The following is a 27,398-nucleotide window of genomic DNA, read 5'->3' as shown; positions in this document are numbered from 1 at the left end:
GTTTAACCAGCCCGCCAGGTGGGTCTTGTGCATGCTAGAATTTGAGACCACTGGCCTAGAGGGCCAGTGGTCTCAGGTGGGAAGTATTAGCAATAACCGAGGGCAAGATTTTTGCACACGGTAATAGTAAGAGCCATTTATTGAACACTTTCTATGTGCCACGTATTGTGCTAATCAGTCTACTAGTTCTAGCACCTGTAATCCTCACAACAGGTAGATATACTATGGATACTATGCTCATTTTGCAAATGAGTAAATTGAGGCTTGGGTTGATAACCATATGTTCCCAAGGCAATAGAGCTTAGAATAATGAGGCCATTGGGTGGTGGAAAGAAAGCCAGAGGATGGATTTGAACCGACTGTCAGAAGACTGTCTACAGCACCGCTGTCCAGTAGAACCTTCTATGGTGGTAGCAGTGCTCTGCATTGGCATGGTCTGATACGATAGCCATTAGTCACAGGTAGTTACTGAGTTGACTAGTGACCATCAGTGTGATGAGTATGACAGAGGAACTGAATTTAAAACTTTATTTAATTTTAATGAATTTCATTATAAATAGCTACATGGGGCTAGTGGCTATCTTAGTGCAAAACTAAAGTCATTACAGCAAGTAAGTTCAGAGGCAGAACTTGACCTTAGGTCCATCTGACTCCTGCAGCCATGGGTTTGCCCACTAGCAGTCTTGCCCAGTGTCTGAGAAGAACTCGGATCACTTCTGGTCAAGTCCCTGAGGAATTACCTCTCCGACCCAGGATGGCAGTCTCAGCCTCATGTCCTTAGCTGATCGGTGTTTGCTCAGTGGCTGGAGGAAGGCACAGGAAGGGGTCACAATAAGCTAGTCCCCAAACGTTCACAATGGTGTGGTGGAGAGCTTTCAGAGCAAAGAGATTGCATGCTGACCGCATCCTTTCTGAGCCCTTACTGAGCCCCTGCTGGCCCTGACATCGACACTGACATGACCGGAGACTCCAGGAGGTTTCCTGGAAAAGATGTTTTTTAAACCAAGCTCCAGAGCTTGAGCACATTTTATTTTTTTCGTTGCTCAATTCTCCATGGAGCTGATGGAACATTGAAAACTCCTGCTCCCAGGAATTCTTGGCCTCATCAGCCCTATAAACTGCTCAATTTCACCCCCTGCCTTTCTTTCCACCATCCAATGACCTCATTATTCTAGGCCAGGGGTTGGCAAACTTTTTTCCAAAACGAGCCAGGTAGTAAATAGTTTCGCCTTTGTGAGCCATGGAAGGTCTCTGTTTCATATTCTTCTTTGTATGAGTATTTTTTTTAGACAATGCTTTAAAAATGTAACAACCGTTCTGAACTCTCAGGCAGGATTTGACTCACCAGCCACAGTTCGCTCTCTGTTCTAGGCTCCCTTGCCTTGGGAATAAAAGTTTAATGAACTTCGATGGGTACAAGGATGTTCTGGGTGAGCTTGTTGAAACCAGAGATTCCTGTGTTTCTTGGAGATTAAGATTTAGTGGGGTTGGGCTAGGGCGTAGGAACTGCACGTTTTAACAAATATTCTAAGTGACTTTTTTAATGCAGATGATCTGTGGACCACCTTTTGAGAAACACTGTTGGAGGTGGAAGGGCTCTGAGAGCTCATTCAGTGACCAGCCCCATCATTGGACTAATGGGCAATTGAAGTCCAGGGGAGGGAAGGGATCCATCCTGAGAGTATCTGAGTTAGGGCCACAGGGGAAGGGAGCTGTAGCAGGAGGAGGACGCTGCCAAAGGCAGAGCAAAGGAGATGGAGAGAAACTGGATCTTTGGTGACTTAATTTAGCCGCTGGGAACAGACATCCTCTGAAGGTGGCCAGACCGTTGCACTTTCCACAAAATCCCCTTTATGACTTAAGCCGGTTTGAGTCAGATGCTGTGCTGCTGGCAGCTGAAAGCACCCTAACTGATACAGACCCCTCTTTCCACCAGCCTTCTTTGATCCACCTCTTTTGAGAGAACTGTCTTTTAAGGAATACTCCCAAGGCATCATCCAAATGTTTAATCCTTTAAATGTCGAGGCCTTTGTAATAAGCTGGGTAGGTCACACACACCTCCCTGCACCTGAGGGCAGGGTGTGACGCTGAAAGTGGGCCAGGTCCGGAACTGGGAAATTTGGCTTCTAATCTTGTTTCTATCATCGTATAACTGCTTGAAACGGGTGAATTACTTAACTTTCTGGGTCTAGTGTTCTCATCCGAAAAATGAGGTAGAAAGAGCCATTTTTTAGGCCCTTTTTGTTCTAGATATCACCACTGCATTCTAAGTCTTAACACTACTCACCCCGATTTTCTTAACTCACTTCTTTCCCTCCCCATTCTTCTCCTTCCCTCTGTCCCTCTGTCCTTCCCTCCCTTCCTTCTTTCTTTCTCACCTACCTCTCTCCTCTTTTTCTTTCTTTCCAGAGAAGAAACCCAAAACATGAGAGCTTTGACTTTTGCCCACTCTATTCTTCCTGGCAGAAATTATATCCCCGTGGGGCTCATATGTCTTTGCATTTGAATCAACAGCCCTTAAAGGTTTCTCTAGGGAACATGAACATTTCCTTCTGGGTTTGAAGAATGGAGCTAATTGACACAACATGAATTTTGATCAGGTGGAAACATTTTTTTTTTCCATTTGGTAAAAAACAATCAGGCTAGTCAGTTGAACAGAGACAATGATTAAAAAAAAAACGCGCTCACCTTTCAGATTGGTGGTGCGGGTGGAATGAGTTACCTGTGCCCGATACCCTTGGGAGAGCAGACACTCCAACTTGGCAGGTTCTCCTCTTCATTGAGGGAGGACATGACCCAATCCTGTCTTCAGCAGGTGTGGCAGGAGCCAGGGAGGCCCAGGTGGTTAGCGCACACTCAAGTGAAATCATTCTTGCTTGACTTTTCATAACATTTGTTCTTTTTTGTTTTTAAATCCCCAAGCATTACGTGTTCAAAGCAGAAAATGCTGTAAAACAGAAAACACACAAAGGAAAGAAGCAGCAACACATCACCAGTAATCCTCCAACCCAGGATGACCACATGCCGTGTTCTGTTTCGTCTCAACCACTTCTTTTCTAATCACCAAAGTGATAGATGCTCAATGCTCAAGCAAACACACAAAAATAGAAATTAAGCACTGCTAATCCCACAGCTGAGGAGAGTCACTGGAAGGCTTTGAATGCCCACCCCGCCGGCCCCGGCCTGCTTGCTGCCTTTCCTAACTGTTGTGTTGTCCCCACGTACCAGGATTTCACGTTCTGTGCTCTGAAGCCATCAGGTCTGGCAGAAAGGCACAGCGTATTGGCTTTAGTGTTTTGGAACGATGCTTCCCTGAGGGCTGGACCCCAGGGAGGATCTGTGCACGGGGGGAAAAAACACCCAGTCCCCATGACTCCTCATCAGAATTGATGCAGTGTGTCTGGACCGCTCCCACAAGGGGGTTTGCAAACTAGTTTGAATGCCTGCTGTACTCCCAGGTGGCGATATAGTCTAAAACAGTGTTGTTTTATGTGCAAGTTAGCTTCTAATGCCATAATGTAATTGACCATCTTTCTCCCCAAACCAGTTCCCCTTTTTTGTCTTTCTCACTTCTGCCAGAAATACCATCACTCTCCCTAAAGCTCAGGCTCCACTTTTGTTGACCTTGTCTTTTCTCCTTAGAAAAAGTCCCAAATATTTTCTTACCAGGTATGTGATAAAGAGTGGTGGGATAAACATTCCATTTGCTCTGGAGCGAGGTTGACTTGGATTTACATTCTGCTCCTGCCACTTACCAGCGTGTGAGCATGGATATGCTAATTAACCTCCTTGAATCTCTGTTTCAGTCTCTGTAAAAGGTGATAGCAGCCATGATGTATTGAGTGTTTACTACGTGCATAACACTCTTCTTACTGCTTTCAATCCTCATGAACACCTTATGGGTATCATTATTTTCATTTTACTGGACAAAGAAATTGGCCCAGAGAGGTTAAGCCACTGGTCCCAGGTCACACAGCTAAGTGGCCAAGTCAAAGTTCAGATTCAGATAGTCTGTTCCCAACCATTCCTCTACTTACCCTCCAGTGGGGGAAGTGTTTACTCCAAAGGGCAACATGAGGGTTGAATGGGAATTTATGTATTGTGTCTAGAGCTGAGCCTGACCAATTTGCATGTTTTTCTTTTAAAAAATTCTTAGAAAATTGTCCTTTCTAAATTTTATTATCCTTGTCCTTTTTTTTTTGGGCAGGGGATAGGAGTTGCAAAAATTGGAATTTTAGGAATGCATATGGTCTATAAATTTTTAATGGCCAGGTCATAAAAATACAATCGTATACTGTGCATTTACTATGTTCCAAATACTCTGCTAAATATTTTAAATGAATGATCTTATGGAGTCCTCACCGTAGCCCAGTGAGAGGTACAATGTCGGGTCCTCATCATGTGGATGACAAGATTCTGCTTGGTGTGGTTAGGTAACCTGGCCTAACACGTAAGTCTCACACACAAGTGACAAAGTCAAGATTCAAACTCACGCTGCTTTACTTCAGAGCCTGAAGTCTTCCTCACTTTTGCTAAAAGAGCTCATTCTTTGTGGTATTAATGCCTTTTTGGGGGTGGGAGGTAGCTTTGGGAGGAAATAGATGAAAAAGAATTTCTTTGAAAGAATGTGAAATGGTCATCCAAAGAGGGACATTGGTAAAAGTTGCTCTGACATCGGTGGGTGGGGGACATCACTGCAGAGCCCCGAGTCACGGAGACATCAGATCTGGAGCAAAAGCAAGGGCATGTGGGCTGAAAGCATTTACAGGACTTGACATCCTGGGTCAGTACTGCGCACCCCTGTCTGCCTTCTCCTTGCATACACTTAAGAGCTACGCTGATAGACATGGGGGAGGAGAGGACTTCAGACATTTCTTTTAGCACAGGAACAAGAGTGTAGGGATTTAGGGCTTAAGCAATGAGATTAGGAAATGAAGGTGGAATCACAGTAAATCTTGAGGGGAGTGGGGTTTGGGTTGCAAGGTTGTTTTCTTCTTTTCTTTTCTTCATTTTCCCTCCCTCCCTCCCTCCATTTCTCCCTCCTTCCTTCCTTCTTTCATTAATATCTCCTTTGCCTGTTATGAGAAGGGGGAAAGAATTAAATTTATAGACTTCCTATTATGTGTCAGATGCTTTCTACTGACATTATTTATTTTGAGCCTTGTAACACCTTTTCAAGGTAGATCATACTAGCCCCATTTTGTAGATGGGAAAACTAAGGCTCAGGAAGAGTAAGTGACTTGTTCAGGATCTCTAAGAAATAAAATGGCTGAGCTGGGACTTGAAATCAGATCCTGTGACTCCAAAGCCCACTGTCTCTCTGGGGCCCAGGAATGAAAGACACGATGTGACTGGAGGCCACAGGTACCAGGTGAGGTCTAGGTGTGTTGCAGTCCAATGAGTTAATACTCGGTGGCCAGTGAAGCCCAAAACACACATTATGGAATCAAGGCGAGTCCTCCCGTGGGTAAGAAATGGAATTCTGCCCATGTCCACACTGGTTGCGGAAGTGGTCTTGTCCCAGAAATTACTGCTCGTTTGTTTGTCTGACATTTCAGTTGTCAGAGTGAAGAAGGCTCTAAATGAATTAGAAATTGTTTTGGGAGAGGGAAACAGTTGGTGCGGTGAGGTAAACATGGGGGTAGTGAGTGACCTCCCAGAAAGGCATTCCTACTGGAAGCTTCTTGGTTCAAACTCTGCCAGCTTCTGGATGGTTCCATCCGCAGCTCCCCGACAGTCTCGCGGGATACCTTTGCTCTGCCTGGGAGGAATCGCGTCTCTGCTCCTCTCTGCAGTCAGCTGGGGCAGCACAGTCCAGGGTATTAGTGGGATTTGTGCCTGGCCAGCGAGCTCTGCCCTGGAATGCAGGTCAGCAACTTCTGAATGACCCACGACCCTGATACAAACGGCCACCAGCTCCCTCAGCTGTTTCCTACAGATTCTTGGTTTACTTAGTTTTGCAGGGAGAGGGAGGAGAGGAAAGAGGCGCCACTTTCAAGTTCTCCCGGGGAGAAGGAACTCTGGGCCATATAGTCCTTTCACCACAGGCAACCGTCCTTGGAATTTTTCCTGATGTCTGTGTGGTTCTCAAGTTTCCCAACCTGTTCACCCCAGTGCTTGGAGTTGGCTTTTCAGCTCAGAGAAAACACTCAGAGCTGCCAGGCCACCAGTTTAGCCTTCGGGCTGGGACTAAATAAATAATGGGGACCCCTCCCCCTGCCGGCTTAGTTTATCTTCAAGGACAGGGCTTTCTGCAGATGCGTCTGAGAAGCTGGCAGGAAGGCCCCTCTGGGCAGCGGGCATGGGCTCCCCTGACCCGTGTAAGTCCCACTGTGATGGATGATTGGAATGGAAAAAAGGCCACTGCAGATGGACAGGCATCTGGATAAGTGAAAAACAACAGTGCCTTTTCCTGGCATCCATCCCTGCTTGAGGGTGGGGGAGGCGCTGTAAGTAGTCGGATGATGAGAAGCATGGGTCTTGAAGTCAGACAAGTGAGTTCAGATCCCATCACTCACTGGCACGGTGACTTTGGGTGAATTTGTATCACGGTTCTGAGTCTCACTTTCCTGAAAGGGGAAGGGGACAGTAATATCTGTCTCTTAGGGTTGTTCTGAGGATTACATGAGACAATACTGGGGAAAGTACTTATAGCAGAGCCTGGCAAAGAGCTGCGATTAGTTTGTGATTATGTAAAGATACTCAGCCCAGTACCCGGCCCTGAGGAAATGCTTGATAAATGGCAGGTGTTTCATGGAATCTTGGAATGTCAGCGTTGGGAGGGATCTCGTCTGAAGCCAGGTTAATTTTATCTCCTCTTACAGGTGAGGATTCTGAAGCCCAGAGAGGGCCACTGGCTGGTCCAGGGCCACACTCCTAGCTCGTGGCAGAGAGGGCTGACCACGTCACACTTCCTGCCTTCTCTCCCTTTGAAGAACACTCTGCTTTGCTCATCAAATGTAGATTGGGGTTTTCAAAGCTGGGTTTGCTAGGGGAAATCTATTTTGCAGTGTCACTCTGAAAGGGTCCTGGTTGCCAGTTCCATTTGGCTTGGGAGTCAGTGTCATGACAGGAGAAAACACTAGACTTGACAGCTGCAGACATGGGTTCAAATTTTGCCTGCAAATCATTCATTCTGTGGTTTTGGGCCAGCAACTAAACTCTCTGAGATTCAGGTTCCACAGCCCTTCCCAAGGTCTGTCTGACTACTTTTGGATGCACAGGTGGGCTAGAGTACTCCTGAGTCCCTTGGTGTGTGGTTCTGAGCCTCACAAATCCACAAAGCACTTTTGTTTACGGATGGATGTATAATTAGTTGTTTAAAAAGGGGGAGGGAGAGGAAGAATGGCTTAAGTTGCCGTGATGCTGATGTCACTTCCCCGAGACTCAGTTTCTCCTTTGGTAACATGGGGGTATAAAGAGTACCCACTTCAGAACGTGTTGATGAAGATTAATGAGTTAATATAAAGATCTCAGAACAGTGCTAGGCACATAGTACTCAATAAACTTTGATGTTATTATTATTAGTAAAGGTCAGGTTGCAGGGACTATGTACTTGGAAACTTTCCCTGCCCCGGGCCAATGTCATACCTTGGCGGTTGGGTTGGTGGCCTTGATCACGAGACAAGGGGGTGGCCAAGCTGCTGCCAGGTGGAGCAGTGGCACAAGAGTTACCCGGGATTCATGGGAACACGAGGGCATTGATTTACGATCCTGGCATGGATTTGGGGCTGAGATCTGGAAGCCTAGACCTTCTCCGTGGCTGGTGGCTGTGAGGGACACATATTGCATCATTCTTGTTATTTTTTGTGGCTGGAGCAGAGCAGAAGCTTTTCTTGGTTCAAACAGGACTCATGGGCAAGGCCAAGCAGAGAAGCAGGGCAGCTGTCAGGAGAATTCAGGCTGGAGTGGGCTCAGTGCCCGGGCTGGCAGCCTGTGATAGGGAGGCACACTGCCCACCCATGACCCCACCCACCTGCCCTTGTCCAGCTGCTTGGGAGGAGGAAGGAAACTAGCATTTTCCCACTGCCATTGTGTACCTGACAGGTTCATCAATCTTAGCTCAGCTCATTCTCTTAACCTCTCGAGCTGGTTGAGAGGTTCTTTGTTTATAGAAGAGAAAGAGGAGAGGAGAAGGGTCCCAGGGCACAGGGAGGGGCAGAGCCAGCATACAAGCCTGGAGCCTCGACTCCAAAGCCCACCTTCCTTTCATGGCACTGGATAGATCTCACTGGCCCAGCTGTGACACCACCGACAGCATCTGGCCTACCTTTAATCAACACGTGCATGGCCAGCATGGACAGAAATTCACCTAGAGGCAGCCAGCTCCTGACACTGATGGCCTGAAGAAAGGAGAAGCTTAAGCCCAAGAATCCTTCCTGGTTTGAGTATCCCTCGCTGGCTGACCCCATCTTTCACCTTCTGTCCCCCAGGGACCTGGAGAGACCCTTGGCCTGGAGGGGGCAGCCTGTCCCAGTGCCAGCCCAGCGGGTTTGGCCCTTGCAACAATAGCTGGAAGGGCCTTTTGGAGCAAGTACTTCCTGAAGTGCCCAGAACAGCCGCCGTCCTGGGGCTCGGGAACAATTACAGCTCACGCCAGCTTCCGTGCTCTCAGGAGCCCCTGGCCTGTTTCAGGCTCTGAGCTCTGGGAGGGACAGGCAGACCAGAAGAACAGGGCTCAGACTACTCAGAGGCCTGGACAGTCTAGGACAGACCTCAGGTTTTCTTTTGTTTTGTTTCTGTTTGTTTTCCTTTCACACTGAAGCTGGAGGGAAAATCCTAGATTCTCACTTTTCTATACCCCCCTGTAAACCAACTGCCTCATCCTTGATCTTTGTACTTCTGTCATCTTGTAAACAAGGAGGGGGAAAAGGAAAAAAAAAAAAAAATAGCAGCCAAGGGACTCCCCTGGTGGTGCAGTGGTTAAGAATCCGCCTGCCAATGCAGGGGACACGGGTTCGATCCCTGGCCTGGGAAGATCCCACATGCTGCAGAGCAACTAAGCCTGCATGCCACAGCTACTGAGCCCACGTGCTGCAACTACTGAAGCCGGTGCCTAGAACCCGTGCTCCGCAACAAGAGAAGCCACCACAATGAGAAGCCCGTGCACTGCAATGAAGAGTAGCCCTCGCTCGCTGCAACTAGAGAAAGCCCATGCACAGCAATGAAGACCCAATGCAGCCAAAAAAAAAAGCCAAAAGGAAGAAATAAATTCTGGAATCAGACGATACACTTAGTTATTCATTCAGCAACATTGAATGAAGCCTGCTACATGCAAAACACAATGGGGAACCATCCAGTAATACTGGATTACTCAGTATTTGCTCATTTACATACTTATCTGCTCATTTCATACAAATGACATAGCCCTGCTCAGTGCCAGGTGTTGTGGATGTGGCGATGCCTGGGTGGCTTGGGCGCTGCCCAGTGTGGAAGGCAGACAAGTGAAACAGCAGTTGAAATACCTGGTTTATGTGGCGAGTTCTGAGAGGGGTGTATACTGTGGCTACAACCTCTTAGTGGCCCCCTGTTGCTCTCCCATAAAGATGTGCTTTTTCACGGGCTTCGTCCCCTGTCTTCAACTTCCTGCTTGCTCTCTACTTCATCTATCCTGTTTACATTTACACTGCCTGGAAGGTTCCATTTCCAAACCTTCGGATCACAGGTGAAACATCATTTACCAGGGGAAGTATTCCCTGACTGCAGACGTGGTCAAGTTCATGTCCCGCTGCTACACACTCTCTGGTACCCTTTATTTTGATTAGTGTCGGTCATCCCATTTAGACTATAAGCTCCATGAAGCCAGAGGTCATATCTATTTTCCTTATTATTATACCTCTGGCACTAAGTATAGTCCCCAGGTTAAGAAGCCAATAAATATTTACCAAATGAATGAATAAACAAAAATGCAGCACAAGATTAAACTCTTAGACAGGGAGAAGCTACCCCTCTGTGTTCTCTAAGTCAAAACAGCAGACCCGAGACCCCGTTCCTTTGCTTGGACAGCAGTGTAATCCAGGGGTCCCCCAACCCCTGGGCTGCAGACCGTTACTGGTCCGCGGCCTGTTAGGAACCGGCTGCACAGCAGGAGGTGAGCGGCGGGCGAGCGAGCAATGCCTCATCTGCCGCTCCCCATGGCTCCCCATGGCTCCCCATCGCTCGCATTACAGCCTGAACCATTCCCCCCGCCCCGTGTAAAAACTGTCTTCCACGAAACCGGTCCCTGGTGCCATAAAGGTTGGGGACCATTGGTGTAATCCATCCATCCTGCTGTAATGAACTGGAGGGCTGATTAAGAGCTTATGTAAATGTCGAAACCCTTGGCAGCCTTCATTTCCCTCCGTTTTTGCCATGACTCAAAGCACGGGAATTTGTCAGAAGAGAGGGCTTTCAGAGAATACCCACACCCAACGGTGGAAACCTTAGAAGAATGGAGTGCAGGGAAACATCCCTTGGTGAGGGATTGGGGGGGCTCTGGACAGGTTTTCAGAGGCATATGGAGACAAGACGTCAGTGTGAGCTTGTTTCTCTGACAGAATCTGAAATGCTTTTAACCAGCAAGCTTCCAAGAGGCTTTTAAGTGAAGAGGTTAATGTTGTAAGTTTATAAATAAATGGATGTTTGTGGTGACTTCACTGTGGTTCATGAGACAGGGTAAACTGTGGGAGAGGAGATGACACCTTGCATCAACAGCCTAATTGCTTCTTCTGCCTCTTGGTTCAGTGAGCAGGAGGGGAGAGAGCCCTGAATGAGGAATCGGGAGACCTTTCTTTCTCATCCTAGCCTTGCCTCTGATGAGCTGTGTGGCCATGGGCAACTTCATAACAGTTCTCTGCCTCCATTCCTTCATTTGCTCGATGAAAAAAAAAAAAAAAAAAACCCTCATCAAAGTGTAAAATTAACTTGTAATAAGAGTCTCTAGAACTTATTGAGTCCTTACTATGTGTCAGCACTTGTATAAACTCCGTTGATCTTTACAGTGGCCTACAAGACAGATTTTACTATTATTGCCCCCATTTTACAGATGAGGACACTGAGATACAGAAAAGCTAAACATCCTACCTTACCCAAGGTCACACAGCTGAATAGTGGTGGAGCCAGGATTTGAACCCAGGCCGCCTGGCTCTGGAATCAGTTTTAAGGACTGTGCTATACTATATACTGTCTTTCTAGGTAGGGGGTGCGTGGCTTGGGAAGGGCTTTAAGAAGAAGAAGACCAGATGCTTCCTGGCTGGCCAGGATCTCAACAGAGTCCTCAGTGGGAAGGAGAAGCAGGGAGTGGCGGCTGAGGAGAGATATTATTTCTCTATGGTAACTGCCCCCTCTGGAAGGTGAGCTTTCCATTTTTATGGCTAGTATTGGGGAATAAGAGTGCTGAGACTCTGGGTTGTGAGACAGATATGGACTTGAGTTCAGGCTTGGCCACTTGATATGTGACTGTTAGGGTGAATTACTAATCTGAGTTTCAAAGCTCACCTGAAAAATGGGACTGTCAAATGGACCTAGAGATTATCATACTAAGTGAAGTAAGTCAGATAAAGACAAATGTCATGTGATACCACTTATACGTGGAATATGAAAAAAATGATACAAATGAACTTCTAAAACAGAAACAGACTCACAGACATAGAAAAGAAACTTATGGTTACCAAAGGGGAGAAGTCGGGGGAGGGATAAACTGGGAATTTGGAATAGATACACACTACTATATATAAAATAGGTAAATAACAAGGACCTACTGTACAGCACAGGGAACTACACGCAGTATCTTGTAATAACCTATAATGGAAAAGAATTTGAAAAAGAATACATACATATATATATATATATATATAACTGAATCACTTTGCTGTATACCTGAAACATTGTAAATCAACTACATTTCAATTTACAAATTGGACTGTCAAGGTTATAGGGCGTTGTACGGATTACATGAGAAAATGGCTGGCACATAGTGGGTGTTCAATGAGTTTCTTCCCTCACCTTTTACTCATAGCCCCAAGAAGATGAATTTATTTAGTGTCGGTCACACCTTGAAACTGGTTTGGGATATGTTTACTCTCTGGGTTCTTCAGAGAAGCTGCATTTGTCTATGAAAGAGCAATTTCCTTGTCCTTTGGTATAAGACAGGTGACCATGTCCTGTGAGGTTTTAGCCTTATTAGGGGTAGGGTCTGAGCCCCATTCCAGTGATGAAGTGGAAATGGACATGAAACCATTGGATTCCATATACTTTTACTGAGCACCATTTCCGGGCTAGGTGTCTGAACCCAGGAATTTTGTTGTTCAATTAGGAAGCCAAGTGGCTGATTGGCTGTGCCCTTGGGTGTGAGACTTGAGGACCAGGGTAAAGCTTCATATTAAGGAAGCAGGAAGCCAGGATCACTGGCAGATAAACCCATACACGATGGCGGCTTGGAGTCATTTGCCAGAGGGTCCAGATGCAGGGTCCAGATGCAGGGTCCAGTGAGGTTAGGAGGACTAGGGATTATACATAAAAATTTAAAAGCTGGGTTGGATCTGGAGAAGGTCAAGGTCTAACCGGGGAAGGTTCTAGATAAGGCCAAGTGGATATATGTAACCCGAATTTGTGGAAAAGAGGTACATGGCCTGTGAGTGCCAGGTGCTAGTTTAAAGACAGAGGGCGGGGATGGGGCTCAGGTGGTGTGTTCAGCATTGGAAGATAGTCAGATAAAACCTGAAATTCCCTGGCCACAGCAGCTGGGGGTAGGGAGGCAAACATTCAGGTGGGGGGATCACATTGGAACAGGAAGGAAAACTGACTTTGGTTCTGTCCCTACCTAAGTGGTGATAATAATATTTGCATGTATTGAACATTTACTGTGGGCCAGGGCCTGTGACCATGCAATCTCCTTTAATATCCACAGCAAGCCTGCAACATTAAGACCTATTTTCTACATCTTATAGACAAAGAACTTCTGGAGTTCAGGAATATAAGATGACTAAGTGTTGGTCAAATATTTAGAAAACAGGAGGGCTGGACCAGTGATTTCTGACTCCTTGGCTTCCTCTCTTGGCATGTTTTCTGGGCTCCTGTGCTTCCTCTATCCATATCCCCTTCTTTTCCCCTGGCCAGGTCCTAGAAGTCCCTTGTGGTTTAATTAGTAACCAGACAATTTGCTGGCTGTTGCCATTTCTCCCACTTGGAGGTTCTTAACAAAGAGCTGGTGTGCCTTTTCTCCCTCTACCAACTTGGCTACCTGATCTGAGGACAGCTTCCCCTACTCGTGTTAGGATTTTAAGGGGGTGCAAATTTCCTATGCTTAGGATAGAGCAGGGGTCACCAACCCCAGGGCCATGGATCAGTACTGGTCCATGGCCTGTTAGGAACTGGGCCGCACAGCGGGAGGTGAGCCGCAGGTGAGCGAGCAAAGCTTCATCTGTATTTACAGCCACTTCCCATCGCTCCCGTTACTGCCTGAGCTCCACTTCCTGTCAGATCAGTGGTGGCATTAGATTCTCATAGGAGCTCAAACCCTACTGTGAACTTCGCAGGCAAAGGATCTAGGTTGTGCGATCCTTATGAGAGTCTAATGCCTGATGATCTGGGGTGGAGCTGAGGCGGTGATGCCAGCACTGGGGAGCGGCTGCAAATACAGATTATCGTTAGCAGAGAGGTTTGACTGCACAGAGACCATAATAAATCGATCGCTCGCAGACTCATATCAAAACCCTATCAGTGGGCTTCCCTGAGGCGCAGTGGTTGAGAGTCCGCCTGCCGATGCAGGGGACACGGGTTCGTGCCCCGGCCCGGGAGGATCCCACATGCCGCGGAGCGGCTGGGCCCGTGAGCCATGGCCGCTGAGCCTGTGCGTCCGGAGCCTGTGCTCTGCAACGGGAGCGGCCACAACAGTGAGAGGCCCGCGTACCGCAAAACGAAACAAAACAAAACAAAATCCTATCAGTGAGTGGCAAGTGAAAACAAGCTCAGGGCTCCCACTGATCCTGCATTATGGTGAGTTGTAGAATTATTTCATTATATATTACAATGTAATAATAATAGAAATAAAGTGCACGATAAATGTAATGCGCTTGAATCATCCCCAAACCATCTTCCCCCTCCCCCCAGTCCATGGAAAAATTGTCTTCCATGAAACCGGTCCCTGGTGCCAAAAAGGCTTGGGACCGCTGGGTTAGAGGACCCTTGAGTAGCACCATATAGGGTCCCTTATGAGCATGACCAGTCAGCTGACAATTAATGGCATTTCAGGACAAAACCTTGAGACATGTTCTTCTTCTAATGAATGAAGTCCTTGTCCACTGGGAAGTCATCCCCATTGATGCCTGTTTACCTATGTTCTGCAGCATTCATCCCAGGGCTCTGGAGGAAGCCTGTCTATCCCAGTGTCCTTGCAACATTTTACTCAAGGTCTTCTGGGTTATGCAAACAGAACACCTCAGGCAATGTTCTAATGGCCACTTAGAGGTGGGAGGGAAGATTAGACTCCCTTATTATTGGGCAGAAAAGTGTAACACTTGGTCCATGTCCTCAAGATGTTGATACTGTCATAGACACAGGTGGATAGAACATCAGAAACAGCCATGTGGTCAGTCTTGTCCCCCATCTTCTCTTCTAAGTGTAGGCCCTGAAGGCTAGTTTTGGTATCTGCCTGATTGTTGAAGATGGTTCCTTCCCTCTACCTCATTCACTCAATATGTATTACTTGAGGTGCCTAATATGTGTCAGGGAATGTTCTAGATGGTAGTGATATGAGATAGACCCTGCTTTCACAGACCTTGCAGTTCCATGGGGGTGACCGATATGAGAATAGGCAGTTGCCAGTATGATAAGCACTCTCATCAGGGAGTAGAAGGTGTTATAGGGACTCAGAAATGGAGTACCACTTAATGAAATCAGGGAAGACTTCCTGAAAGAAGTGACAACTAAACTATGCCCACACTTGTGAGGAGTTGGTAAGGAGTGAAATTTCCATGAATTGTGTCATTAAGGCTTGAACATTTTCTTACTCCAAAGGGGATAGTCATACTAACTGTATAAGTTGAGATTGAGCAGAAGTTTGAAACAAAGATGAAAAATTCTAATTAAAGACTCATGTAAAATTTTTTTTTTTTTGTGGTACGCAGGCCTCTCACTGTTGTGGTCTCTCCTGTCGCGGAGCACAGGCTCCAGACGCGCAGGCTCAGCAGCCATGGCTCACGGGCCCAGCTGCTCTGCGGCATGTGGGATCTTCCCGGACCGGGGCACTAACCCGTGTCCCCTGCATCGGCAGGCAGACTCTCAACCACCGCACCACCAGGGAAGCCCCAGACTCATGTAAAATTTTTAAAAATGGTCAAAGTTTCTCTCTTCCATCTCCCTCACCCTTAGGGCTGGGAAGACCCACCTGGGTATGGTTAAATTTTCTGAATCCTGATTGACACTGACAAACAAGAGGATGTTTAAAACAGGGGGTCTCCAAGAGGTGGAGAGACTTGAACCTTGGTCATACAAGGATAGGATGGTATTTCAAAGGTGATACAGTAAGGCAGAGGCACAGCCACGAGAAACCTCACATTTTGCCCGGGACAGAGTAGACCTCCATCCTCCTCCTATGCTTTACACACACATACACTCCAGATGGAATGCCCTATACGATGACTCAGAGTCATTAATAACATGACCACTTGTGCAGCTCCAAGATTAGACAGCCAAAATCCAAGAGTCTGTTGTTCTGAAGTGGTGCTGGGTGGGAAGCACTCTCTCCAGAGACTGGGGCAGGGTATGACTTGCCGGAGGAGGGCTCATAGAATGTTTAGACTGTGACTCATGAAGGTCGTAGATGAATAAATAGCTCTCTTTCTGCTGTGACTGTTGACGGGGCTGGTGACAGCTTACCTTTGCAGTTGCCAAAAAAAAAAAAAAATCTGACTCTGATTTTTGACAAGTTCAACTTTCCTAACCAGCCAGACCCTTCAGAGGGACCACCTTGAACAAAGACCTGGCCAAATGCAAATGACAATGAAGCAATGGGTGATCTTTAAAGGCATGAAATGAGAAAAGCAGACATCTCCTCCCAGCCAAAGAAGAGTCATCATTGGGAAGGGAGGATTGGAGGAAGAAAGTCTGCTCCTTCCAGGACTGGCGGATGGTTATCTTGTTTCCTCGTGTGGCTAGTTGGCCATAGACTACCAGTGAGAAGAAAAGTGGTCCTTTTTTGGGGAAACAACTATATGGTTTAAGATATATTTGGCTACTAGTAACAAAAAATCTGGCTGATAGTGGCCTAAGCCTAAGATGTTTGACTATGTCATGTAACAGGAAGACCGGAGGTAAGTAGTCTAAAGTTAGAACTGCAGCACAATTGTGTCATCAAGATGCCGGGAGCCTTTCCATCCTCCATACATACATAGGTCACTGATTTTTCTGGTTGCCCCATGGCTGCGAGATGGCTACCATATCCCCAGACATCACAACAATATTCAAAGATAGAAAGGTGGTAGGGGGTAGGGCTGTGGAGAGGCAAAGGATCCTTCTCCTGGAATGACTATGCCATTTTATCAATGAAGGAACAAAGTTATCTCAGAAGGCCTCCCAGCTGACTTACACTTATATCTAACTGATCAGAACATTATTAATCAGAGCTGGGTCACACGTCCATCCTTAGCTGCAAGGGAGACTGGCAAAGTGAAAATGTTAATGGAACAGCCATGAATGACTTAGACCTATTATTATGATTCAACCCCTCAGGTCTGGACACTTTGCTCTCTTGAATAAAACTGATGCTCTGTTGGCAAGGAAGAAATTTATTGGAGGCAGGGAATAGTATCTACCACATACCGTTAGAAAGCTACTTAAACATTATACTATGAAGGCACATCATTAGTATAAAATTTAAAAGAACAGGGATAGAGGTGTGAAAAAGTAGAATTTTCAAGGCAGGACGGTCTACAGGAATGTGATGGATCCCAAAGACTGTTAGCGGGTGCTCATAGAAGATTGCAGAGAAAAACAACAAGTCACCTAAGGTGCCCTTTACTATACTCATCCTCTGTGAACCTTCCCATCCCCTCCAGGCAGAGCCCCAGTCCCTCCTCCCTGCTCCTGTTGCACTTTGCACCCAAGTTGATCACACCCATCAACAGGAAGTTATTGTGTCCTTACTCTGTCCTGGTGCTATGCTTGGTATCTTTCTGTATCAGTTCTGGGAGACTTTCCATGGCTTTCTATTGTCATCAGATAGTGGGCATTCATGGAAGGTAATGCAGGTGAACTTGTAACTTAGCTCACAAGGCCCTTTGTGCTCACTCCAGGGTATGTACTTAACTTCTCCAATCTCATGGCACCCCACCCCCTTCTCTTTGAATCCTGCATTCATACAGGCTCAACTCACAGAAGCCGCCCCCTCTTCTCTCGACACCTTTGCACTGCAATCCTTCTGCACAGAACACTCTTCTAGAACACTCTTCTTTCCGTTCTGTGCCTCACCAACCTCCACTCACCCTTCTGGCCTCAGCTTAGGTGTCACTTCCTCTGGAAAGCCTTTCCCCGCCCAGCTTTGCTCTGTGCTCTTTCACACTCTGTGTATCTCATTAGCATTACTCTGGGTTTCCCAGTGGTGGGACTGGGTTACTTTCACCCCTTCATTGCCAATGCCAAGTACAGTGCCCGATCCATCCTGGCTGAATGGCTGGGTCACAAAAGTTATTTTATCAAACATTTTGTGTCAGATCAGTTAGCAGAACCCACAGTTGCAGCCCTGGTCAGGAGGAGGTCGCTGAGCACTAGAGCTGTAGTGGAATAAACCCTGGGCCAGTTGCCCTGTCACTGTGTGACCCCGGACAAAGCATGTCTTCTCTCTGGGCACCAAGATTTTTCTTCTCAGAGTGAGAGAGAGAGAGCGAGAGAGAGAGAGCAAGAGAGAGAGAGCGAGGGAGAGGTGGTGGTGGTGGGCAGGAATTTGTTTTTTTAAAGCAGGAAATGTCCCCTTTGTTTTATTTCCCAAAAGAAATATCACACTGAAGTCTGATTTCAAAAACCTAATAGTGGAGAGGCTCTGGCTGAAACAGATGCACACGAAGTTTTTGTTGCTGTCATAACAAATCACCACAAAGTTAGTGGCTTAAAACAACGTGAACTGAGTATCTTACAGTTCTGTGGGTTAGCAGTCAGAGGGGTCTCACTGGGCGAAAATCAAGGTGTTGGCAGGGCTACGTTCCTTTCTGGAAGCTCCAGGGGACCATCCATCTCCTTGTCTTTTCCAGCTTTGAGAGGTGATAGGTCTAGGCTCGTGGTCCTTCCTCCATCTTCAAAGCTAGCAACGTGGTCTCCCTCTGACCATCCTTCCATAACCACAGCTCCCTCTGACCACAGCTGGGAAAGATTCTTCACTTTCAAGGCCCTGTGTGATTAGACTGGGCTCATGTGAATAATCCTGGGTAATCTCCCCATCTCAAGGTCCTTAACTTAATCATACCTGTAAACTCCCTTTTGCCAATATAAATCAACATATTCCCAGGTTCTGGGGCTTAGAACATTGACATTGTTGGGGGTGCCATTATTCTGCCGACCACAAGTCAGGGGCAGAAAAGTGGAGGGGCGGGTAGGAGCCTTTCTCTCTGGCTTTCCCTTCTTGAGCAGCCCTTGCCCACACAGTGTCCCCTGGTGCCCTAGAGCAGAGTTAAGGATACCAATGGTCTCTCATTTCTCCAAAGAAGACATACAGATAGCCAATAGACACATGAAAAGATGCTCAACAGTGCTAACTATTAGAGAACTGCCAATCAAAACTATAATGAGGTATCACCTCATACCATTGAGAGTGTCCATCATTAAAAAGTCTACAAATACTAAATGCCGGAGAAGGTGTGGAGAAAAGGGAAACTTCCTACAATGTTGGCGGGAATGTAAATCGGTATAGCCACTATGGAGAACAGTATGGAAGTTCCTTAAAAAACTAAAAATAGAGCTACCATGTGATCCAGCAATCCCACCTCTGGGCATATACCCAGACAAAACTAGAACTCAAAAAGATACATGCACCCTATGTTCATAGCAGCACTATTTACGATAGCCAAGATATGGAAGCAACCTAAATGTTTATCGACAGATGAATAGATAAAGAAGATGTGGTACATATATATACACAATGGAATATTACTCAGCCATAAAAAAGAATGAAATAATGCCATTTGCAGCAACATGGATGGACCTAGAGATTATCATACTAAGTGAAGTAAGCCAGACAGAGAAATACAAATACCATATGAGGAATCTAAAAAATGATACAAATGAACTTATTTATAAAACAAAAACAGACTCACAGACACAGAAAACAAACTTACGGTTACCAAAGGGGAAAGGAGTGGGGGAGGGATAAATTAGGAGTTTCGGAGTAGCAGATACAAACTACTATAAATAAAATAGATAAACAACAAGGTCCTACTATATAGCACAGGGAATGATATTCAATATCCTGTGATAAGCCATAATGGAGATACATATCTATCTGAATCACTTTGCTGTACACCAGAAACTAACACAACATTGTAAATCAACTATACTCCAATAAAAAATGAAACAAAAGATCTCAATGGTCTCTAAGATCTCTTCTGGCTTGAACGACTGGGCTGAATAGCTCTATGACCTCGGAAAGTTATTACCTCTCTGTCCCTCCATTTTCCCAAATGCAAAATGTGAACACTAAGTCTGTCTTCCCAACAGGGTTGTGCTGAAGTTAAAGGAAACAATCTATGCAAAGCACTTAGCTCAGTGCTGGCACACAGTCAATGTTCAGTAAACGTTAGCTAGTTTCGTTATTAGGTGCCTAAAGGTCCTTTTCCATTCCAATATCTGGCTCCATCACCCCAATTCAAAATGTACCTGCAGCAGATGGGATGAAAAACTGGTTTTCCTGGGTCATTTAGCCACCACACTGAAAATTTTAAAATGTTTCAGTTATTTGACCTCAAAAACAAAGTATATTTTTGTGTCTCTGGGGTTAGAGATATTTCTTCTTTTGAGCATCTGGGGAAAATGGGAAATATGGTGGGTACCAAGGAGAATGGGAAGGCTGGGAGATAGCAGGGGTCTGCTCACACCAGAAGGCTGTGTGCAGGTCCTGGTGTCTACTTAGGAACATATAAAAAGGGCTGAGGCTATGGCCGTGAGACAGCTTATGAAACACAAACACCAGGGAAGTTTACCAAATAGCGGGCTCGAATTTTATAGCTTCTGGAAGAATCACTACATTCCAGATGACAATAAAAATCTGGTCTTCTAAAGGTACACAGCCCCTCGGTTTGAAGAAATGAACCCACAGGAATGTTCAAGGGAGGGATCATTCCTTCTCAAAAGATACATCTCCCTTCTCTTGTCTCCAAAGCCTCACAGTGGCATCTTGAGCTAGAACCGCTGGGCGTCCAGTGGCAGTGACCTTAAGTGGACTCATCTTCTCTGATTCGGTCATATCACTTGGAGGATTCTACCCCCTAAACTAAAATGTGGGAAAATTTTATGCACAAAGATGCTAATTTCTGTATATACAACAGTCCTAAATGGAAAGCATCTCAAATTGGCTGTATTAGGAGAAGGACTTAGAAAATTACAGCACATCCAGATAATGGAATATAAGGGAGCCAGCGCTCACAAGAAGCTTTGCATAACCTAAGGAACTGCTTAGAGCATGTTAACTGAAAAAAACAAAGAAGCAGGATACATATTTGTATATATAATCTAATCCCTGTGTTTTTAGGAAATATATCAAAAATTTTCTTTGTGCTTGTTCCCAGCTGTCCAAAGTATGGAAAAGGGATTCCTCCTTCTTATTACTGTTTTCCTCTATTTTCCATCTTTTACAGCCCGATGAATAGCATAGTGTTTAAATACATTGCGTATGAAGGCAGACTGCCTACTGACCTGCCTCTTAACCTCTCTGAATCTCAGTTTTTATTTCTGTCATGTGGGAATAATAATCATCCCTAGTTTGTAGGATGGTTCTGAGCATTAAAGAGATAATCCAGGTGAAGGGCTTTGTACCCTTTTGAAGGGCTTTGACACAGCAATTTGTACATAGTCAGTGCTCAAGGGATGTCAGCTGGTGTTTCTATTTTCAGATTACAGAAGCATCTCCAACAAAACTCAAAACGGTAAAAAAAGGAATATATAGTTTGCTTTCCTGCCTTTAGTTCAGTCAAAGACTTACCCCAAAGGGTTATTTAACAAACATTCTTTTTTCTGGTCCTTAATTACCTATGATATTTGGGGAAGCAGCTAAATAGCAACTGAAAGCCTTTTGAATGAGAATACTCAGCTCTTCTCTTTGGAGAAAAATCTAAGACCCTGGCTTTTCCTCATCTGCCAACAACCCCTGCTCTTCTACTTTCTCTAAGAGTCAACTCCTGTCCCTCAGTACTTTTGGGAGGTCTCCCTAGGTGCTCATCTGTGTATCTTCCAACTGTATCAGTTTGGTTGCACATAACAGAAAGCTGATAGGAGAAGTGTAAAGGAGTGTATTAGTGACTTACTGCTGCATAACGATGTGTCACAAACTTAGTGGTCTAAACAACACGCATTTATTAACTCACGGTTTCTGTGGATCAAGAGTCTGGCATGGCTTGGCTGAATCCTCTGTTCAGGGTCTCACCAGGCTGCAGTGAAGGTGTCAGCTGGGCTGCATTCTCAGGGGCTTGTCTGGGGAAGAATCTACTTCCAAGCTCACTCAGGTTGTTGACAGAATATATTTTCTTACAGCTGTAGGACTGAGGGTCCTGACTTCTTGCTGTCTGGAGGACATACTTAGCTCCTAAAGTTCACTCACAGTTCCTAGAAGTCTCCCATAGTTAATAGAGGTTTTCTGTAGCTCCTAGAAGCCACCCATAGTTTCTGGCCATGTGGGCTTCTCCAACATGGCTGTTGACTTCATTAAGTTATCAAGGAGAGTATCTATAGCAAGTCCACTAACAGGGTGAAGTCTTTATATAACCTAATGTAATCACAGAGGGACATCCCATCACCTTTGTCCTATTCTAGTGGTTAGAAGCAAGTCATAGGTCCCACCTGTGTTCAAGTGGAGTAGATGGGAACCCCAGGACCACTCGCAAGTCTGTCACCGCCACAAGGAAGGGGACTATTTTCTCATGGTAACAAGAAGTCTTACACAGGGAGATGGGGGTCGAGGAAGCATCTCCATTTCGCCGTTCACACCCAGACTCTCCTTCTTTCTGTTTTACCATCGTTTATCCTTTTTTTTTTTTTTTTTGCGGTACTCGGGCCTCTCACTGTTGCGGCCTCTCCCGTTGCGGAGCACAGGCTCCGGACGCGCAGGCTCAGCGGCCATGGCTCACGGGCCCAGCCGCTCCGCGGCATGTGGGATCCTCCCGGACCGGGGCACGAACCTGTGTCCCCTGCATCGGCAGGCGGACTCTCAACCACTGCGCCACCAGGGAAGCCTCATCGTTTATCCTTCTGATCATAAGATGGGTGCTGCTCCTCTAAGCTTCACATCCTCAGGAGGCATGAAAAAGGACAACACACACGTGCCCACTAAGTACGAGTCTATCAGTAAAACAACAGATTCCCAGAAACCCCACCCACACGCATGTGCATTGCCTCTCATTGACCTCATCAGTATCACCGGGTTGTGTCTACCGCACAGGCCATCGGAAAATAGATACATTTTAATGAGCCGTATCCATGGGACCCCAACAAAATGAGCAGTATCCGCCACAGACATTTTCAATATGTGGCCACATGGGTTAAAGCGTCCAGGGAGGGCTAGCCTATGAAAAAGTGATAAAGCTTGGATAAGAGAATTCATGAAAAAGTCTTTGCCCAGTGCCTGGCACATAACAGCATCAGACAACGTTGCCTCTTTCCTCCCTTCTCCCCTTTGTCTTCTCTGTTGCCCCCACTTCTGGGTTTGAGCGCTCCAAGCACAGCAGCACCTTCAGAGTTAAGCACCCTGACATGCAGGCCAGGCGTGTCTGCCTTCGGAGCCTCAGAGGAAAGCTGATGAGGGAGGAATGTAATAGCTGCAGCTGGAGCCCTGCCAGGGGACCAGCAACTGCAACGCCCTTATTTGCTCTGGGGAGGAGCAGCTTGGAAACTTTTTATGAGATTCCAGAAGCAGCAAGGTCATCAGTTTTATGGCCATCCCGCTTCGTTTGTAAATACAGCCTTTGAATGAGAATGTTTGGGTCCCTTGACAAGAACTAGGCTGATGACCAGGGGACCATCAAATAAATAAAAGATATTCTGTTGCCCATGACCCCGAGGCATCCTGAGTAACCTTAGATCCCTGACAAACTACAAAAACAAACCAGCTGTACCTTCAGAGAACTTGATTTCGCAGTCAAGCCCCTGTGTGGGTCTGAGGCAGGTGATCTGATTTGTCTGGTCACAGGCGTGGCAACACATGTTTACCATCACGCTCGTTTTCCAGCCAGCTGCAAGTGTCTGGCTGAAAGCTCGTGGTCAGGAGTGTTTGCTGTGATAAAGTCAAGGCCAAGGAGGAGGGCTGTGTCCTAGGCAGCCTCCGTGTGTTCTTGTCAATAGGAACCAGTGCCTCCAGGGACACCTGGGCCTCTTTCTCTAATTGCTCACTGGACCGTGGCTTTTCCTGCAGCTGAGTATTTACTAGACTGGGCCCAGGAAACACTCAGCCTTCACTGTCTGGCCAGCTGCCAGGGTGGCCTCCGATTGCAGATGGCTATGGTGGCAGGGTCACCCTCTCTTTGGGCTTCTTTTCTTCGGGCCACGAGGTGGAGGCAGGAAGTGGTAGGATGGCAGGACGATATTTTTCATGAATGGACGAAATTCTCCTTTATAGGCACAATTCCTGGCCCCTGGTACATTTTTTTTTTTTTTTAATTTAAGGTCATGCTTACTTTATTTATTTTTATTTTTTCAAATTAATGTTTATTGGAGTATGGTTGATGTACAATGTTGTTAATTTCTGCTGTACATCAAAATGAATCAGTTATACGTGTATATATATCCAGTCTTTTTTAGATTCTTTTCCCATATAGGCTATTACAGAGTCCTGAGTAGAGTTCCCTGTGCTATACAGTAGGTTCTTACTAGTTATCTATTTTATATATAGTGGTGTGTATGTGTCAATCCCAATCTCCCAAGATATCCCCCCATCCCTTTCCCCCTGGTAACCATAAGTTTGTTTTCTACATCTGTGACTCTATTTCTGTTTTGTAAGTAAGTTCATTTGTACCATTTTTTTAGATTTCACATACAAGTAATATCATATGATGTTTGTCTTCTCTGTCTTAGTATGACAATCTCTAGGTCCCTCCATGTTGTTGCAAATGGCATTATTTCATTCTTTTTTATGGCTGAAGCCTGATACACTTTTTTTTTTTTTTTTGCGGTACGCGGGCCTCTCACTGTTGTGGCCTCTCCCATTGCGGAGCACAGGCTCCGGACGCGCAGGCTCAGTGGCCATGGCTCACTCTCCGCGGCATGTGGGATCTTCCTGGACCGGGGCACGAACCCGTGTCCCCTGCATCGGCAGGTGGACTCTCAACCACTGCGCCACCAGGGAAGCCCCCTGATACACTTTTAATGAATATTTGTTGAATGGCTATTTGTTGAAGAAATGAGTGATTTTAGTTATTTAATATTTATTGAATGCCTATTATTTGCCAGGGGCCTAAAATCTGATGACACAATGCAAAAGTTGACAGGATGTGAACTCTCTTGGAACTTGAATTATGGTGAGGGGAAAATAGCAATAACAAATAAGTGAGCAAGATAATTAGAGTGATAAATGCCCTATGAAGACCAGAAGGCAGGATGATGAGGGAGAGGAGGTCGGGGATGGAGGGTTATTTTATTTATTTATAAAGATTTTTTTGATGTGAACCATCTTTTTAGTGATGAATTTTTATTACTTTTCTGTATTACTTTTATTTTTTTGATTTATTTATTTAATTAATTTATTTTTGGCTGTGTTGGGTCTTTGTTGCTGCGTGCGGGCTTTCTCTAGTTGTGGCAAGTGGCGGCTTCTCTTCGTTGTGGTGTGCAAGCTTCTCACTGCAGTGGCTTCTCTTTTTGCGGAGCACGGGCTCTAGGCGAGAGGGCTTCAGTAGTTGTGGCGCACGGGCTTAGTTGCTCCGCGGCATGTGGGATCTTCCTGGACCGGGGCTCGAACCCGTGTGTGGCAGGTGGCTTCTTAACCACTGCGCCACCAGGAAAGCCCGATGTGAAGCATTTTTAAAGTCCTTATCGAAGTTTTTACAATATTGCTTCTGTTTCATGTTTTGGTTTTTTGGCCATGTGGCATGTGGGATCTTAGCTCCCTGACCAGGGGTTGAACCCACACCCCCTGCCTTGGAAGGCGAAGTCTTAAGCACTGGACCACCAGAGAAGTCCCTGGAGGGCTACTTTAGTTGGGGTGGGGGGGGCGGGGGAGGGCTTCCTTCCTAAGGAGATGATATTTGAGCTAAGACCTGAAAGGTGAGAAGGCACTTGTCATGAGATATCTGGGAATGTGTATTCCTGGTGAGATGGAACACACTTCTAGAAGGTGGAAGGCAGACTGACCACAGGAGAGTGAGGAAACTGTAGTCCAGACATCTCAGCTGAGGAGGGGGCTCATCTTTCTTCTAGCGCCTGGGCAAAGATGAGGAAGGAAAAAAAGTATCAGGAGCAGGGGTAAGAGGTGGTGTTGAAAACAAGGCATTTAACAGGAAGTTTACCTGTGTTCAGAATAGGTGGCTGGCCACGCTTGCCTAAGGACTCCTGGCAGCTAAGCTCTGTGCCCAAGGCAAGCAAATTGAAGTGTGGTGCTCTGAAGACATTGGAGAGCCCTAGAGAAATGACTGCCCTGCTGAGGAATTTGGGGCATCCCCCAGTGTGATGGTAGCTTCCTGCCTGATCACCCTAAGGGGAAGCCTGCTGGTTGGTTCCAGACTCACCAAGGTACTCAAAGCAGCTATTGATTGCCTTCATTGTAAATATGAATAATTTTAATCTTTACTCGACTTGTGGACAACACTTGCAACATAAATGAATGAATGATATTGCCACTTATTAAATTCCTGGGCTGTAAAAGCCTTGCTTAGAGCCTGTCAGAGTTGGGGGACATCCTTGGGAGACAGAGAGGTCATTTGGCCTTACAGAGTCTGAAAGCCTTCAAACTTGTTTTTTGTTTGTTTGTTTGTTTTTCCATTACCTAGAAATGCACAGATAGGATTGCAAGAGGAAGACGTTTAGTATACATCTTTAAACTTATGTCCCGTTACTGAACCACAATGCCTGAAATAGAGTATGAATTAACACACGACATAAATCCTGCAATTAGCATAATTATAGTGCATTGTATTTTTGAGTGTTAAAAGTGTAACATTCTTAATATAGACATAACGTAATTTTAAAAACTGTTTTTTTTTTTTTTTTTTTTGCGGTACGCGGGCCTCTCACTGCCGTGGCCTGTCCCGTTGCAGAGCACAGGCTCCTGACGCGCAGGCTCAGCGGCCATGGCTCACGGGCCCAGCCGCTCCGTGGCATGTGGGATCTTCCCGGACCGGGGCACGAACCCGTGTCTCCTGCATCGGCAGGCGGACTCTCAACCACTGCGCCACCAGGGAAGCCCTTAAAAACTATTTTAACAATTTTTAATTTGCTATGAGCCTCAAGAAATGGAAATGTCTTGGACACCTGAATCATCTGGATCAGAGTTTGAAGGTACCCCAAAACATCATTATATATTTGCTGCAGTTTCTTGGGTGATTCTCTCTCACTTATGGCTAGTTCCACTTGCGTTGAATTTTACTAGTTTACCACTCAGAAGAAGTCCTTGTATCTGTGGTCATGGAAAATCCTCATTGTTGGATAGAGCTAATAATTTGGACAATATTACCAGCCGTCTGGAAAGCATTGGGCATCCTCAGTATTCTCTTGGAGCACTTGCTATGTGGTAAGAGTAGTCCTAGGTAATAAAGATGTGGAATTAAAACTGTATTAAAATGTAGGAAATGAGAAGTCTAGGAGGATCAGAAGGGTGAAGGGTGGAAGACTATTGCATGCCCATAGAAGCCCTGACCTTTTCCTGAATCTCAATGACAGTTTTATGCTGAATGCCTTCTGTAAAGACTTCCAAATGGACTTTTGCTGGCTTCCCCATCATTACTGCCAGTAAGTTAAAATCCTACCCATTTGTCAAGGTCCATCTAAATGCTCCATTTTCTTTGAAGCTCTGTTTGAATGCCCAGATGGAAGCAATCACTCCTTTCTCCATGCTCTCATGGTGCCCTTAATTCATTCTTTCAATCTCTCTCTCTCTCCCTCTCTCCCCACTCTGGTGGGCACTAGTATTTGTACCACACTTTGTACACAAAGTAATTGCCTGTGCATTTTCTCATTTAATTCTCAGCAACTCTGTGATACTAAGTATAGGGATACAGAGGCCCAAACACTGGAGGTTGTTA

This window comes from Phocoena phocoena, chromosome 8 (assembly GCF_963924675.1).
Source record: "Phocoena phocoena chromosome 8, mPhoPho1.1, whole genome shotgun sequence".
NCBI lineage: Eukaryota > Metazoa > Chordata > Mammalia > Artiodactyla > Phocoenidae > Phocoena > Phocoena phocoena.
This window is presented reverse-complemented; position numbering follows the sequence as displayed.